The sequence below is a fragment of the Ruditapes philippinarum genome, unplaced genomic scaffold (genome assembly GCF_026571515.1).
Source record: "Ruditapes philippinarum isolate M1 unplaced genomic scaffold, ASM2657151v2 ctg10279_1_1_1_1, whole genome shotgun sequence".
NCBI classification, from domain to species: domain Eukaryota; kingdom Metazoa; phylum Mollusca; class Bivalvia; order Venerida; family Veneridae; genus Ruditapes; species Ruditapes philippinarum.
In genome coordinates, this window is record NW_026854397.1 from 6,875 (window position 1) to 13,748 (window position 6,874).

Sequence of the window (6,874 nt, forward strand, 5' to 3'; positions counted from 1 at the left end):
ACAATATGGCATATTAACTATAATGGCGGCCATGTCACTCTCGTGTGCAAATTCAGCAACTTTGAACAATTCCTCGAAATTGAAGAAGTAAATTCGAAAGCCAGTCGTCCGACCGGACTTTGATTCTACTGTATTAGTGTGAAATGTTACCCTAGCGAAAATTTCATGATTGAAACATGTCTTAACATGTTTTAAACACGTTCTTACATGTTATTTCGAAATGTTTGAACATGTTTTGAACATGTTTTAAACATGTTTAAACATGCACGTGAAATGGCACCATGATCTAACAGGATCAGTCAACAATCGTGATAAGTCATGTTTGATGATCAAAAAAGTGTATCATGGTCAATCACATTTTGACATGTTTTTGTTCTATCCAGCTATCATGCTTTAGACATGTTTGAAAACGTTCACAGAACATGTTTGAATATGTTTGATCATGTAACTACTACTTTACTGTCAAACACATCTAAACATGATTAAAAATGTCCCCAAAACATGATGGAACATGTTTAAACATTCACATTAAATGGCACCACGATCCAAACACATCTAAACATGTTTAAACATATACAAATCAAGATCCCATAACATGGTCGAACATGTTAATATATCCAATTCAAGGGGTCATTTAACATTTTCAAACATGTTCAAACATTTCCAAAAGAACAAAGCTGACATTGTTTTAAACCAGCACAGGTCAAAGGAACAGAGCTGACATTGTTTTACATCAGCACAGGTCAACAGACAAAGGCAATTACAAAAGTTCATCTCGATTATGCTATGCTCACATGAGGTAAAACTTAAATTACACCTTTTGAGATCAGAACCCTGGACACAATCAGTGATTTTTCTTACTTAATTGGGAAGAGGCCTAAATAGCCTCTTGATTTTGGGAAAAATTATCACTAAAATTGCTTATTTGGGAAGTAAAAAAGCTGGTTTAAGTTAAGATTTTTGGAAAAACTGCATGATTTTAAAGAAAATTTCAATTGGGAAGAGGCCTTTTTTCGGAGTCTGTTATATAAGTAGGAAAATCACTGACAATTCTTTTTTATTTCTTTTCTTTCAGCACAAAAGTAATTTTCATTACGAATACTTGATTAACATTGTCACTTGAAATACTTCTGCTTCACATTTTGTGTCTTAATGACCACTTCCTTGTCAGTGATATCAAAATGTTTCTGAACGAGCTTGCTGATTAAGTTAAATTTGGCAGGATCAAACTTGGTCTTTGTTGGCCTTTTTACCAGTTGCACTATGGTTTTGAATTTCTTCGATGGTGAAGAACATACCTCTCCAGGACATCCTCCAGATGATCAAATGTTGCAAACCTGCCAAAAGAAGCACCGACTTTGAATAATGTTTTCTGCTAATTCAGTTTTATTCACCTACAAACTTTTTCTCCTTTTATTATTTAAAAAAATGTTTTAACTTCAAAATATCGGATTGCGACAACATGTGACAATTGAAATTAGTGGGTGCTTAAATTAAATGCTGATTTCGAGAAGTGGGTACATTAATCAATACATATTAATATAAGAATGTATTTTCAATTGTATTAAGTTAGAACGGGCAAATTTCGTGTGCTACACAAGCAAAATAAATCATTTTATTTTTGTACTTATCCGGAATTCGTGTTATCCGAAAAAATGTTAATAAATGACAAAAAAACTTAATAATTTGACAGTTAAAATCTCTTTTTAAGTTAAATTTCATTCATTTATAAGTGGAAATTTTTGTGGATATGAAGAATTTAAATAATTTCCTCCAAAATCTCCAGATATACTGTATGGTCGATTGTTCCTTAAAAGCAAGAGAAATCTTATTTTAATTATCAAGACTGTCCTTGTGCTCGGAAGCATGCGTGCAGATGAAAAACTTACTTGCGATGGGTATAGCAGGATACCATTTCTCCTGGAACTTGGCAAATGTTCTTGTCCCAGGCATTGACCCTTCCCGATTAGCGGCAGTGCTGACAAACGACCAGTTGTTCTCCAAAGTCCAATAAACAAGCACTTTCACTTTTCAGCCATTTTGATTTTTCCCTCGTTTAAAACTGACCGCACATGTATTCGTGTTATCTATTGGTTGCTAAATATAAACTTTGGGTTAGGTGGCGCTAAAGATAACGTGATTTTCTAAACCGGAAGTATAGAAAGATAACATTTTGAAGAAACTGTAAACATGCAATCTGGGTGGATTTCGTGGTTTTCAGAAGCTGAAGAAGGTAAATGTCATTATATTTAACAATATGTTTGTTCTAACACCACGGCAAGTGCTACAACCCGTTTGCTAGCTGTATATTTATTATTAGAATAACTTCCGGAATAGTCCGGAAATTCCGGATTTTAGACAGTCTCCAGGATCATTTTTGTGAATCCGTTTAGATTTCTGAGGGGTATAGGCTGCCTCTTATCTCGAGTGAGAACTGAAAGAACTGTATTGCCCATTTAATTTTATAAACAGGTGATGTTTTTGTCCGTTTCGTTAAATTTAAAAAGTTTTTTTTTTTGTGCATTAATGCCATTATGAGCGATTGTGTGCATCACGCACCTTGGTATGAAACAACGCTTCTGATTGGTCGGACAAGTTGTGATTGTCGAATCAGATTATAGAAAACGAGTGACCGGCTAGTTTGTACTTCCGTAAAAAACAAAAAAAAACAAAAGTAATTCTCATCATGAAGTTTCTGCCCGCGAGGCAAAATACCAAAGTCCTAGAGAAACAAAGCAAAGTTGCAAATAATTGGAGATGGCCGTCTTTGAATGAAATTAATTCCGAGGGGTATTTATGGGGATATTTGGCTACGGAAACATGGGAAACCGGCGGCACAAATCGACCCACACGAAGTACCCAGTCTATACCCAAATAAAGGCAAATATAGTAATATTCATCTTTGTTTGCCTAACATATATTTTTGTAAAGAGAAAATAAATTATTTTTTATAAAATAACTTGAATAAGCCGGCTGTAACTTTCTTTCATTTACATTTTTTAAGAAAATTAACTTGTGACATTTGATTTGCTGATCTAGATTCATTAATTAATACGGGGAAGTCAAAGACCGGGCCCGCCGAAGCTGGTCCGGGCTTTGGCTTGTCCGGCTATAGACTACACGTGTATATTTAAATGAAAATCAAATAAAAAATCAATTGAAAATATACAAAATTCTATACTATCAATGAAAATTTCAGTGTCAGTTCTAGTCGGGCGCCGCCATTTACAATGCAACTCAACCATAATAGGCGGGGTATTCCGATAACGGAATAAATCTCAACTTTTTGGATTAATAATAATCACCGAGTGTTCTGAGTGAAAACGAAAGCGATGCAATAAATACCGAATGACACCTGTAAAACGGAAAGAATGAAATAATTTTTGTAACGACTTCCCCTTTCATAGGCCTTGCCTAATTTCATATTATACTTGCAATTTAAGATAAAGATATGATAATATTTGTTGTCTACATTTAAATTTTTAGGGTATAATTTTGTTGTTATTTCATACAAGTGTCCATCATATTATTTTTTTTTAATATAATTTTATAAGGACAACTTTTAGCAGTAGCAAAAATTCTACAAGGTTGAGCACCAGTTACTTTGTGATATTTTGCATGTTTAGAGAGTTGCTTAAAAGCAGAGACGGTATTCCTTTAGCCTGTATATTTGCCAGAGGGACGAAATGTGTTGTTTTGGGTCTCCGTCCACTGTAGATTTTGGGCTTTAACGGAATGAATTGCATTTTTTTTACTGCCTGCCTATTGCAGATGGGATAATTTCTTTGTAGATTTGCAATCTTATGTCATATATGTTCTCAACAAAATGTGTTTTCTTTTTCCAGGTTATGTAGTTTGGTATCAGAATAAATAGACGTATTGCTTGTAGGACATTGACGGCTGAGGAACTTGAAATTAACTGTAGAGTGCTACCCTAAACATGTATGAGTGTGACAATTTCTATGACCATGAAAATACAAGGAAGAGTAATTCGGACATAAATTTGGATGTAAACAATAAACTACAAGTTAACAGATCTGTATATTCAGAACTAAAAGTACTGAAATGATTGCTGATGCGAACCCTGTTGGTTTAGATTTTCTATCAAGAGTCTGTCCAAATAATACTGGTCAACTTATGTCAGGTGATGAAAAACCCTCTGGCACTGAATATTCAAAAGGAAATTTTGCATCTAAAGAAGAACAATGCTATGTTCTTGCTAAGATTGGTTTGAACAATGTAAAAGATTATTAGAACAACACACAGATTATTACGACAAAGGAAAATTTCTTTTATTCCGATAAGTACAAACAAATGAAAAAAACTGTTACAGCTGTTTTGTGGCCTGGATAGTGTGATATTAGCTTTATCATATTTCATAGAAAATATTGTGGATGAGAAGTTGTTTTGCTGTTGGACATATATGTACAATAACAGAACTAGTACATCCTTTTGTGATGTTGGATTACCATCTGTTAAGAATGAAAAACTGAAGAGGATGTTCATGTTGATAAAGATAATTGAAGAAGTGTTTGTTATTCAAACTGAAAATACATTTTTTTAAGTTAGTTGTGTTCCAAATTTGTTCAAGTGACTGGCGTATTTTAGATTGCATCATTTGAATCGCAGTTTGAGACAGTAAAATATAAGTCTAATATCGGTACCCGTCTAATATTACAAAATACAACTTTAATGTGACATTTAGTGTTAATTATTATAGGCACAATCCCTGTGGTAGAGTGATTTACGGGTCACTTCTTCAAATCTGTCTTTCATACTAGATACTAAAATGATATGTTAACTAAAAAGCATTGATTTTGGATACAAATAAATTCAGATTCTTGAATAGGTGTTCCAATTTCATGAAAATATTTTCTATTTCAAGATATTTTCCTTTGTTTTTTGATAAATTTTTTCAAGTTTAAGTAGTTTTTTCAGTAATTCTTGTCTGCCAAAAATGGTGGATGGCGAGTTTGAGCTCTGCTTTGCAACCATAACCTTCATATGGAAAATTGGTTATTCTTAACTGAGTTTTTTTTTTTTTACTTGGGCCAAACTGAAGTTCAGCGTCCTGTATGGAATATTTTAATTTTGCCTGTTGTATATTTGTAACTGGTAGGAACATAATTATGTGATTTTTGTACCTAAACTTAAAGCTTACCTAGTAATTTAGCTTTTTATGGCTACAATACAGGGTAATATATCCCACTATCAATTTATGCACATAATCCCCGGCTTCTGACATTAAGATCCCACCTTAATTTACCATTTTTAATTAATTTTGCTACATGTTACTTCTTCCCAGTGCCCTTTGATGCTTTATATCAATGCTTATTCTTGTATTCCGATAAATGCTGTAAAAACTGTTGAAAATGGGGACAATATGTTTAAACCTCCATTTATGGCCTAGCAGATGGATTCTAGGATAATAACCAAGGAGATGCTGAATCATGTTATATTCAAAATTCTGTCATGTTTAAACATGTTTGCTTTCCTATAAAAAAAATTTGTAAACAACAACAACTGAAACTATTCTTATTATCAATGTTTTCACAGAAAGTAAAATCCTGTTGTAAGATGTAATTTAAAAATGCTTATTTGTTAAAAAATATCGACTTTGAATTTATCATGTTCAGCCATGTTTGATCATGTATGACTATGTTATTCTCTTAATAATAAATGGGTCAATGTGTCAGTAATTATTAAAGCGTTTAAGGCTATTTATACACAAAGTTGAAATGTATGGATACTTTTTTATCCAAAGAATAACTTATTTGATGAAAGTAACAAGAAAAAAGAGAGATTTGTTTGTTGTTTTTTTTTTTATAAATTTATCATGTTTATTCATGATTGAATATGTTGATTTCTTGTGAGATTGTTTGCAGAAAAAAAAACAATCTTTATGATTTTTTACCTCTTCCCTGAAAGTCATTATAATATTAGTTGAAATAAATACAGATGTTTTATTGAACAAATTGTAATTTTCATCCACAATCATGTTTGATGGTCAAACATGTTTATAAGACATGATTGACCAACATGGTTAATGAGGAAAAAAACATGTTTGTACACATCTTATCATGTTTAATCATATAACATGATTTCTTTTTCGCTAGGGTATTCTTTGTAAACCTGAGTAGGCTCTACATCTTTCCCAAAAAACGAAGTTTTTAAATTGAATATAGCCAACAGCTGATGTTGGGTTAGGCATTGCCTCGCATTACCTCGTGTTACTCCGCCATCTTGAAATGCCTACTTCCGGTGCATGAATGGTTGAACTGCGCATGTCTAAAAATTAGTTTACGATTTAACTGATTTTGGTACCATGGTGTGTGGCCACACACACTGACACACACATAAGCACGATAACGATAAACCGAGGTTTTCACAAAATTTCGCCAATAGGTGTGTCGTAGTAAATGCACGCATTTTACGAGGTACACATACCGAGGTAACGGGAAAAGTACCTCGGTATTTTTTGGTTCCTCGGTACGTGGGTGTGTAAACATATAATTTACCTGGGTAAGTGAGGTATACAAACACACGCACACACACACAGGTGAATCGCTATATGCCACCGCATCGCAGATGCTGCGGTGGCATAAAAAATATATTGTGCTTTTTACAGTCAGTTTTATCATTCCTCTGGCAATAAACACACAATATATATTTTCCCTACATGCTCATAAGATATTACTGTATTATAATAGGTCTCTAAAACTCTAATACTGGATTTTATAAAACAATATATCAAGAACATTTTTCAAACATAATAAAAACAAACAGGAGATTTAAAATGTGACTCCCATTATTATTGTTAGTCATCTAATATGACTCTAGAGAGGTGATACATTACTTTAGTTTCAATCCATCA